The sequence below is a fragment of the Dama dama genome, chromosome 31 (assembly GCF_033118175.1).
Source record: "Dama dama isolate Ldn47 chromosome 31, ASM3311817v1, whole genome shotgun sequence".
In the NCBI taxonomy this organism is placed as follows: domain Eukaryota; kingdom Metazoa; phylum Chordata; class Mammalia; order Artiodactyla; family Cervidae; genus Dama; species Dama dama.
The window spans coordinates 43140074-43151670 of record NC_083711.1 but is presented as its reverse complement, the minus strand read 5'-3'; positions in this window follow the sequence as shown (position 1 = coordinate 43151670).

Here is an 11597-nt window from a genome sequence, read left to right as displayed (position 1 = left end):
ACAAAAGGTCTATATATAGAAAACTATAAAACACTGATGAAAGAAATCAAAGGTAACACAAAGAGATGGAAAAATATACCTTTTTATGGATCAGAAGAATCAATAAAATGAAAATGAGTATAGTATCCAAAGCAATCTATAGATTCAATGCAATTTCTCTCAAGCTACCAAGGATATTTTTCACGGAGCTAGAAGAAATAATTTCACAATTTGTATGGAAATACAAAAAACCTCGAATAGCCAAAGTAGTCTTGAGAAAGAAGAATGGAACTGGAGGAATCAACCTGCCTGACTTCAGACTATACTGCAAAGCTACAGTCATCAAGACAGTATGGTACTGGCACAAAGACAGAAATATAGATCAATGGAACAGAATAGAAAGCCCAGAGATAAATCCATGCACCTATGGACACCTTATCATTGACAAAGGAGGCAAAAATATACAATGGAAAAAAGACAAACTCTTTAGCAAGTGGTTCTGGGAAAACTGGTCAACCACCTATAAAAGAATGAAACCAGAACACTTTCTAATGCCATACACAAAACTAAACTCAAAATGGATTAAAGATCTAAATGTAAAAACAGAAACTATAAAACCCCTAGAGGAAAAAATAGGCAAAACACTCTGACATAAATCAGAGCAAAATTCTCTATGACTCACCTCCCAGAGTAATGGAAATAAAAGCAAAAATAAACAAATTGGACCTAATTAAACTTAAAATCTTTTGCACAATGAAGGAAACTATAAGTAAGGTGAAAAGACAGCCTTCAGAGTGGGAGAAAATAATAGTAAATGAAGCAACTGACAAAGAATTAATCTCAAAAATATACAAGCAGCTCATGCAGCTCAATACCAGAAAAATTAATGATGCAATCAAAAAATGGGCCAAAGAACTAAACAGACATTTCTCCAAAGAAGACATACAGATAGCTAACAAACACATGAGAAGATGCTCAACATAACTTCTTATCAGAGAAATGCAATTCAAAACCACAATGAACTACCATCTCATGCCAGTCAGAATGGCTGCTATTAAAATGTCTACAGGCAATAAATGCTGGAGAGGGTATGGAGAAAAGGGACCCCTCTTACGCTATTGGTGGGAATGCAAAATAGTACAGCCACTATGGAGAACAGTGTGGAGATTCCTTTAAAAATTGAAAATAGAACTACCATAGGACCCAGTAATCCCACTCATGGGCATAAACACTGAGAAAACCAGAATTGAAAGAGACACATGTACCCCAGTTATCATCGCTGCACTGTTTACAATAGCCAGGACATGGAAGCAACCTAGACGTCCATCAGCAGACGAATGGATAAGAAAGTTGTGAAAAATATACAATGGAATATTAGTCAGCTATTAAAAAGAATGCATTTGAATCAGTTCTAATGAGGTGGATGAAACTGGAACCTATTACACAGAGTGAAGTAAGTCAGAAAGAGAAACACCAATACAGTATATTAAACACAGATATATGGAATTTAGAAAGATGGTAATGACAACCCTATATTCAAGACAGCAAAAGAGACACTGAACAGACTTCTGGACTCTGTGGGAGAAGGCGGGGGCGGGATGCTTTGAGAGAATAGCATCGAAACCTGTATATTACTATATGTGAAATAGTTCACCAATCCAAGTTCAATGCATGAAACAGGGCACTCAAAGCTGGTGCACTGGGGGAAACCAGAGGGATGTGATGGGGAGGGAGGTGGGAGGGGGTTTGGGATAGGGAACACAGTGCACCCATGGCCGATTCATGTCAATGTATGACAAAAATCACAGTATTATAAAGTAATTAGCCACCAATTAAAATAAATATATATATATTTTTAAAGAAGGCTGTGCATGCACACATGCTAAGTCACTTCAGTTATATCTCACCCTTTGCAATGCTATGGACTGTAGCTCACTAAACTTTTCTGTCCATGGGATTCTCCAGGCAAGAATAATGGAGTGGGTTGCTGTTTCCTCCTCCAGGGTATCTTCCCAACCCAGGGAAAGAACCCATATCTCTTACATCTCCTGCCGAGTGGAAAAGAATTGATGCCTTTGAATTGTGGTGCTGGAGAAGACTCTTGGGAGTCCCTTGGACAGCAAGCAGATTAAATCAGTCAATCCTAAAAGAAACCAGTCCTGAATATTCATTGGAAAGACTGATGCGAAACGGAAGCTCCAGTACTTTGACCACCTGCTGTGAAGAACTGACTCGCTAGAAAAGACCCTGATGCTGTGAAATGTTGAAGCCGGGAGGAGAAGGGAATGACAGAGGATGAGATAGTTGAATGGCATCACTGACTAGATGGACATGAGTTTGAACACACTTGGGAGTTGGTGATGGACAGAGAAGCCTGGCATGCTATAATCCATGGGGTCACAAGGAGTTGGATGTGACTGAATGACTGCACAACAACAAGACAAAGAAATTATCCAGCAACAATTCGCCCTTTATAACAACACCTCAAAAATATGGACTGGGACTTCCTTGGTGATCCAGTGATTAAAAATTCACCTTGCAATTCAGGGAATGCGGGTTTGATCCTGGATTGGGGAACTAAGATCCCACATGCCACAGAGCAACTAAGCCCATGAATCACAGCTACTGAGCCTGTGCACTCTGGAGCCTTTGTGCCACAACTAAAGAGCCCAAATGCTACAATTACTGAAGTCGATATGCTCTGGAGGCCTCAGGACACCACTAGGGAGCCCATGTGGCCACAACTACTGAGCCTGAGCTACAACGAGCAAGTCTGTGCACTGCAAGGAAAGATCCCTCATGACGCAGTGAAGATCCTGCAGGCTGCAACTGAGACCCAATGCAGACAAATAAACAAATATTAAAAAATAAAGATTCATCTCACAAGTCTAATTTGAGGGAGGGGAAAAGCAGATACTAGAGTACATATTGTATGACTTTAATTATATACATGACAAAACCAAGCAAAAACTAATCCATGATGTTAGCAGTCAGGAAAAATGTTTACTTACCCTCAATGGGAATAAGAGATAAAGACAGAGAAAGCATGAAGGAATTGCTAGCTTACTCTTAATATTTGATTTCTCAATCTGAATGCGAGTTGGAAGGGTTTGTTTAGTTTGCAAAAACCCACTGGACTATGTATTTGTGAAAGTGTACTTTTCTATAACTAGTTTACATTTCAATACAAAGTTTAAGGAAATAAAGAAAGTATTTGGGCAAACCTATATCTAATCCTAGGTATTCATCCAAACTTTTTTCCTATATCTCACAAGCTGACATATTCATCATTGAGAATCCTGTCACCTTTCTTTTTTATGGAGTTTTATTTGTATTTCTATGTATGTGTAAAGTTTATTTTTCAGTTCAGTTCAGTCGCTCAGTCGTGTCCAACTCTTTGCGACCCCATGAATTGCAGCACGCCAGGCCTCCCTGTCTAAAACCAACTCCCGGAGTCCAACCAAACCCATGTCCATTGCGTTGGCGATGCCAACCTACCACCTCATCCTCTGTTGTCCCCTTCTCCTCCTGCCCTCAATCTTTCCCAGCATCGGGGTCTTTTCCAATGAGTCAGTTCTTTGCATCAGGTGGCCAAAGTATTGGAGTTTCAGCTTCAACATCAGTCCTTCCAATGAATATTCAGGACTGATTTCCTTTAGGATGGACTGGTTGGATCTCCTTGCAGTCCAAGGGACTCTCAAGAGTCTTTTGTAACACCACAGGTCAAAAGCATCAATTCTTTGGTGCTCAGCTTTCTTTATAGTCCAACTCTCACATCCATACATGACTACTGGAAAAACCATAGCCTTGACTAGACAGACCTTTCTTGGCAAAGTAGTGTCTCTGCTTTTTAATATTCTGTCTAGGTTGGTCATAACTTTCCTTCCAAGGAGGAAGCATCTTTTAATTTCATGGCTGCAGTCACCATCTGCAGTGATTTTGGAGCCCAGAAAATTAAAGTCAGACACTGTTTCCACTTTTTCCCCATCTATTTGCCATGAAGTGATGGGACCAGATGCCATGATCTTAGTTTTCTGAATGTTGAGCTTTAAGCCAACTTTTTCACTCTCCTCTTTCACTTTCATTAGAGACTCTTTAGTTCTTCTTCACTTTCTGCCATAAGGGTGGTGTCATCTGCATATCTGAGGTTACTGATATTTCTCCTGGCAATCTTGATTCCAGCTTGTGCTTCCTCCAGCCCAGCATTTCTCATGATATATAGAAAGCATATCACATTTCTTATGTGAAAATCAGTTTTCTAATCATATCATTTAATAATATTCATTAGAAGTCAGCAAAGTACAGGGATAGAACATAGCTCACAAATAATTTAAATATGTATACATATGCTTATACCTAAAAATAAACAATTTTTTAGGAATAAACTTTTTTTTTTTGGTAAAGCATATGCATACATATTTAAATTATTTGTGAGCTACGTTCTATCCCTGTACTTTGCTGACTTCTTATGAATATTATTAAATGATATGATTAGAAAACTGATTTTCACAGGAAATGTGATATACTTTCTATTAAATTCTGTTCAAATTAAACTACATATTAATACTAATTAAAAGAAGTAAACAGTTTTTGAATTGAAAAAGCTATAGTTTCCCATTTTTACTAAGTTACTCTTGCATCATGCACAGACAGAATGAACATTCATTTTCTAGGCCATAATACTCAGACTCTTATTGCTTATAACCACTAGAAACACTGAAGAACATAATTTGACTTATGGTTCATATAAATTCAAGCAATAAGAAACCTGTTGAATTTGGTTTTAGTATACATAAAACTGAAGCTAACTTCTTAATTAATTACAAATAGTGCTGCACTTTATTTACTTCTATGAGCTCATACTGATGCATTCTGAGCATAATTTCTAAATGATAGCTGTTGTATTCCTGGTATTACCTTTTTAGTCTCATGAGGATAATAACAGGCTATAGTCATCATCATCATTAAAAAGAAATATCTCTATTTCTTAGAAAAAAGAAAGGAGAACTAGCATTAAGTGGTGAAATATGAAATTCACAGATGGGAAAATGTTATATCTTAATCTACCTTTGACATAATGGATCCTGAACAAGAGCCTTAGAACCATAGAAAAGTTCTTTATTCCTAGGGGTAACATTTTCAAGGCTGGTTGGTGATGGAAATAGTTTCATTTGTTGGGAAATAGTGTTTCTTTGAAGATTTTTTACACCTGCAGAAAATGAAAACATATTTACTTCTGTAGGAATTTGCCTGAAATATTATAATTCATTAAGAAATGCCTGAATGAAACATAGTTCATTTCACAAACCTTCATTTTTATGTTGAATTCAAAGTGGAAAATGCTCTTCATAATTAAACACATCTGACTTCATTTTGTCAATATAACCTTCCTATTTCCAAGTGAATAGAAATCTCTAAATATGGTATAAAAAGAAGTATTTTAATCTTTTTAAAAAATCTGTTCAAACCTGCATCAGCAAGTAGTCAAGACTCCTATTTATGTATACTCTTTTATGAAATTTCTATTAAGCGCTTCTTAAAAATTCATATCAAGTAGTTTAAGAATTGATATTCATTTGCCAAGTCATGTCCAACTCTTTGTGACCCCATGGTCTGTAGCCACCAGGCTTCCCTGTCCTTCACTATCTCTCAGAGTTTGCTTAGACTCACATCCAACTTCAAACTCATGTCAAATTCATGTTTAAAGATAAGACATTTTACTTGGTGTGGTAAAGCTTTTCCTATGTAGATTTTTCCTTCCTCTGTTTTTGTATTCTGTTGATAATATGTCCTTTTAACAAGAAGAAATGCTGATAGATTAGATTATGTGTCTTTGAATAACACTTCAGTTTTTTAAGCAAATATATAGAGATTATTCCAATATATGTGATATTAAATGTGGACAGATATCTACTTTTTAACATATTTGAGCTTTCCAAGACACCAATTTTTTTTCAAATTGGAGTCATATCTTTAATTACAGTACTGTTTTTAATTTTATGGTGTATGCATTAATGGAGAAGGAAATGGCAGCCCTCTGCAGTGTTCTTGCCTGGGGAATCCCATGGACAGAGGAGACTGGTGAACTACAGTCCATGGGGTCAGAAAGAGTCAGACATAACTGAGCAACTAAACAACAATGCATTAATAACTATCTTATCATGTTTGCATGTAGTCATTTTTTATAACAATCTGTTCTGATTCAGTATGACAAACCTGGAGATGATCCACCGTGGATCCTGGAAGGAATTTCTGTTCAGAATGCTGAGGAAGCACAAAGGATTAGATTGGCAAATCAGAAATATAAGAAGTGGAGGTCTTACCCAGTATCAACTTTATTAATGCTTCAATGACACAAGGAAATACAGTGCAGAGAAAAAACAAGGAGAGATGTAGTACCATCAGGGCAATCTGGCCCTTTCTCTCCTCATCGGAATGCACTCCAGCCCTAAGTAATCACAAATCTATATTACTTATACAAAACCTGTCATTTCAGCATGAACCATCCTTATTTAATACTAAGATAGTTTCATAGATTTTGTGACATTTTCAAGAAAGCCCTGGGCCATAAACACAAAGTTCTAGGTTTGTTTAAAATAAGCAATCTTAGACAGAGTAGGAACATTCTGCTACAAAGATTACACATCCAAAGACTCTTTGGCTAACAATTATCACTGGTTAATTTTCAGCATACTCTGTTTTTAGAGGGTCTACAGAGGAGAGTTGAAGTATCTCCTTCCTTAGTTATTTGTCGGGAGGTTCTGCCCTTGTAAAAGGAGAGAATGGACTGAATGCTAATTGTTTATTACTTTCTCTTAAGCATTATCAGATGGGGAGGAGTGTCAGTTGAAGTAATGGAAGGCAGTAGTGAAAAGAGATGTAGTTTGACCAGGACATTACACACCAAAAAGAGGTATAAGGATTTAGGAAAGAGAAAGAAAGTCACTTAGGAGAACTTTTGCCTATTTCAAAACTCTATCCATACCCCAATATCTGTATAAAATACTTATGATACTGTCACCACCCTGTGAAGAGTTTAATGCCATGTTTTGCTTTCATTATTGAAATTGCTTTAGTTTGTTAAATAGTTTTCTTGATGAATATTACTTAGGACTTCAAGTCATACACCAAGGCACTAAAAACATAATGGAACTGCTGTGTAAAATGAATGAATTTTATTATATTTTGCCAGGCCAGCAGTCACTGAAATGATTAAGAACATTCTGCTATCACTCCACTGAGAAATGATGTATGTCAATTTAAATTCTTTACTCAGAAAAAACACATGTATGCCAAAGTTCATTGCAGCACTATTGATAATAACTAGATCTTAGAAGCAGCCTAGATGTTTATCAACAGATGAATGGATAAAGAAGATATGGTGCATATATACAGTGGGATATTAGCCATAAAAGGGAATGAAATTGAGTCATTTGAAGTGATATGAATGAACCTAGAGCCTGTCATACAGTGTGAAGTAAGTCAGAGGAGAAAAACAAATATATTAATACATGTATATGGAACCTAGAAAAATCATACTGATGAACCTATTTGCAGGGCAGGAATAGAGATACAGACAGAGAGAAAGGACTTGTTGACACAGAGGCGGAAGGCGTGGGTGGGACAAACTGAAATGATAGCATTGACATATATACACGTCCATGTGTAAAATAGACAGCTAGTAGGATACTGCTATATAGCACATCTGCTGCTATATAGCTCAGCTCAGTGCTCTGTGATGACACAGATGGGTGGAATGGGGTGGGGAGCAGGTAGTGGGAGGAAGGCTCGACAGGGAGGGGATATATGTATACATATGGCTGATTCACAAAGTTTTATAGCAGCAACTAACACAATATTGTAAATTATATTCCAATTAAAAAAAACTAAAAAAACAATTAAATATGAGAATATACAATTAGAAAATATAAAATTATACCTAAAACCATTTGGTTAATGTACTTCATGTGGTTGGGTATCTTAAATGGTGTTAAGATCTTGTCTGAGTAAAAGCAGTGAAGGAATATCATTCTTGAGTAGAACATGACTTTTAAATTTCCCTTAAGAACAAAATTTGGTGTTTAACAGAGAAAATATAATCAGATTGGTCTACATATGCAGACTATCTACATAAATTTTCACCATGCTCAAATGCTATCTGAGGTAGCTGCCAGATATAAATCATCCCCTTCCTTCATCAGTAATGCAGAAGCATATTATTAAACGCCTAGAGTAATTCTGGGGAGAGACTCAGCAGTAAGTTGTCTGCAGGCAACACTCTGAGCAGCTGGAAAAATTAATGCCTTGATCCTGAAAGTGGAGCAGGAGGTCCAGGAAGCATAATATTTGACTCCACTCTTTTATCAAAATGAAAAACAAAGACCTTCAGAAAATATCAGCTATTTATAACCAGAAAGTCTGTTTCATAACTGATATTCATATAAAAGATACATATCAGGTAGATTTGGATACTTAAGTCATATAATGGAGTCTTTTGGAGTAACATGAATATATTTCCTCATTACTGTTCTTCATATTCAGTTTTGGTTGTGATTAAGATTACAGGACATAGAATATTTACCTAGTGTGGTGGTGAGTTTTATGTATCACCCTGGAGGATGTTTTTGAATGAGATTAATTTTCAAATTCATACTTTTAAACTGCCTTCCATAAAGTGAGTGGGCCTCATCTAATCAGTTGAAGATCTGAGTAGAGCAAATGACTAGCCTCCCTGAGCATGAGGGAATGCGCCAGTTGACTTTCCTCAGATTAGAATTGTATCATAAAGTCTCCTGGGTGTCCAGGCTTCCAGCCCACACTACAGATTGGGACTTGTCAGCCTCCATAATCACATGAGCCAATTACTCATGAAAAATTTCCTTGTATATGCACATATATTCTACTCCTGTTTGTTCTATTTCTCTGGGGAAATGTGCTTAATAGATCTCGTTCTGGGATTTCCCTGGTGGCTCAGATGGTCAAGAAGCCCCTTACAATGCAGGAGACCCAGGTTTGATCCCTGGGTCAAAAAGATTCCCTAAAGTAGGAAATGGCAACTCAGTCCAGTATTCTTGCCTGGATAATTCCATAGATAAAGGAACCTGGCGGGCTATAGTCCATGGGGTCACAGAGTTGAACACCACTTATCTAGTTTAAAAATCGAGCTATTAATCTATTGATAAAAGTTAGGAAATTATCACTGATTTTTATGTAATTATCTTTCATCTTATTTTTGCACTAATATTACACACCAACTAGATATCTCTGCAAAACCAATTTGGGATTTAGTACAAAGATATTCTAAACTTCTTTTTATTTGTCATGTGAGTGCTCTTTAATAAAATTATATAAAAAATATATGACTTTGATTTGAGTGGAATAAAAGAGGACAACGTCAAACAGGAACTTTAAAATACTTTCAATGTTAGTTTTATTCTTCTCCTTTATTATCTTTCCCAAAGACTGGAGTATAGTTGTTTAAGTGAAATTATAAAGCTGTCAACTCAATTGAAAACACATATTCTTAATGCTATAGTGCTTTGTCTATAAAGTCTCACTAGTTCATTTCTGTAAATATTTATCTATATCTATTATTTTGCAGGTTCTATCTAAGGAAGTGAAATACATTTGTAAATAAAGTTTATATCCCTGATATTGTAGGGCTTATGCTGAAGTGAACTCTAGTAAAGATATGGGCCCATTTACAGTTTTATTGGCTTTGATCCCTGGGTTGGGGAGATCCCCTGGAGAAGGAAATGTCTACCCACTCCAGCATTCTTGCCTGGAGAACCCCATGGACAGATGAGCCTGGTGGGCTACAGTCCACGGGATTGCAAAGAGTTGGACATGACTGAACAAGTAACACACATAGTTTTATTATTAGCCTATTTTTAAATTAAATTTGTTTAGCTTTATCATTAATCTCATGATAAGCTTCCTTTTACTTTTTTACATAATATCTTCTAAGTTCTTCCCATTGAAATTCTGAATAAAATACAATATATATATTCATCTGACATCCGCCCATATTTCCACTTTTACACCACTCTTTGCTTTTTATGTTCCACTTATACTTTTTTCCTTCAATTTTTCTGACATAATGATCTTGGTATCAGAATATTCTCTCCTCTTTCTACCTATAATACTCTCCATTATAGCCATCTCCTTATTCACTTAGCTAAAACTACTTATTCTCCAGACACATCTTAAATCGTCACCTCTTGCAGAAGTTTCCTGGTCTATGTTAACACTTTCTAGTGGGTACTTTTTTTTATGCACATGGCATGCTTTAAATTATGTATATTATGTCCTCTTTGCTAATTGTAAGTTGCCTCACTGCAAAAAATCTGTTTATTCACCAGTGTATTCCCAATGCATGGTGGAATGGTTAATTCTCAAAAAGTAATTGCAAGTATATGACAAGAGTCTTACAAACCAAGATACAGCCTACAAAGTTGTTACTTCCAGTTGTTAATCTACAAAATGCTATAATAATCACATTTATATTTGTCTTTTATATCCAATATATTCCAAGGGCCCTTAATAAATAACTTATGGAATCTAGATTCAAATAACATTAATGAATGTCAATGTTTAACACATTTCTCTAGTATACCAGGATAACAATACTGAAAGAAAAAAATAGCTTGTTTTAAATCAACCAACCTGACTCCTGATTATTGTGTTTTCTTCAAATGCCCATAAACCAGAACATAATAAATATTTGAGAAATGTGTGTCATACCTATTTTAAATTTGTCATCCTTTATTTTATGGAATATAATCAGGTCTATTTTTGAAAACTATACCTGTGCATTTTAAATTATTCTGTAGGGTGTTTCACGTACTACAAAAAAAAAAAAAAATAGTTTGAAGGTGATTATAAGTTAACATCATTCTTACAACATTAGGAGATTTAAGCAATTTTAGATCAATTAGTTGCTATCATAAAATCTGCTCTTTACAATTAATAATTTAGTCTTGTTAAGTATCATGTTGTTCTCTATGTAAATTAGTCTTAGGCTTCCTCCAGAATAAAAGCTTTGTTGTATTGCTATGCTCCCTACAGGATTGATGTGCCGTGTGTGTGTGTGTGTGTGTGTGTGTGTGTGTGAGCTACGTGTGTGAGCAGCTCTCAGTGATGTCTTCCAGGCCTCAGATTCTATCAGCCTGCCCTCTCCTCCCTCCTCCATCCACACTGACATTGCTGCTGTCTCTTGTACATGACAAGCCTGGTTCTCTCTTGAGGCCACTGCCCTTACTGTCCCCTCTACCTAATGGAGTTTTCCCCCAAATATCCATGTGGTTTGCTGATATCTACTGAAACACCACATTATCAGACGGGCCTACCTATGATAATAACCTTCTCTAAAATGCTTAATATTTATCCAGTCTTGCTTTTGTCCTGAATAGTTTTCACCATGCAGCGTATCATGTGTTTTTTATCTATTTACTCTGTGTTTCTCCCAGATAGAGTGAGAACTCCAAGAGGACAGGAAACTCACTTGTTACTGCTCTATCATTTGTGCCTAGAACAGTGACCCGCGTGCCACAGTAGTCACTCAATGAATATGTGTTGAATAAATGAATGGTTGATACAGAATAAATAAATCAATGCAT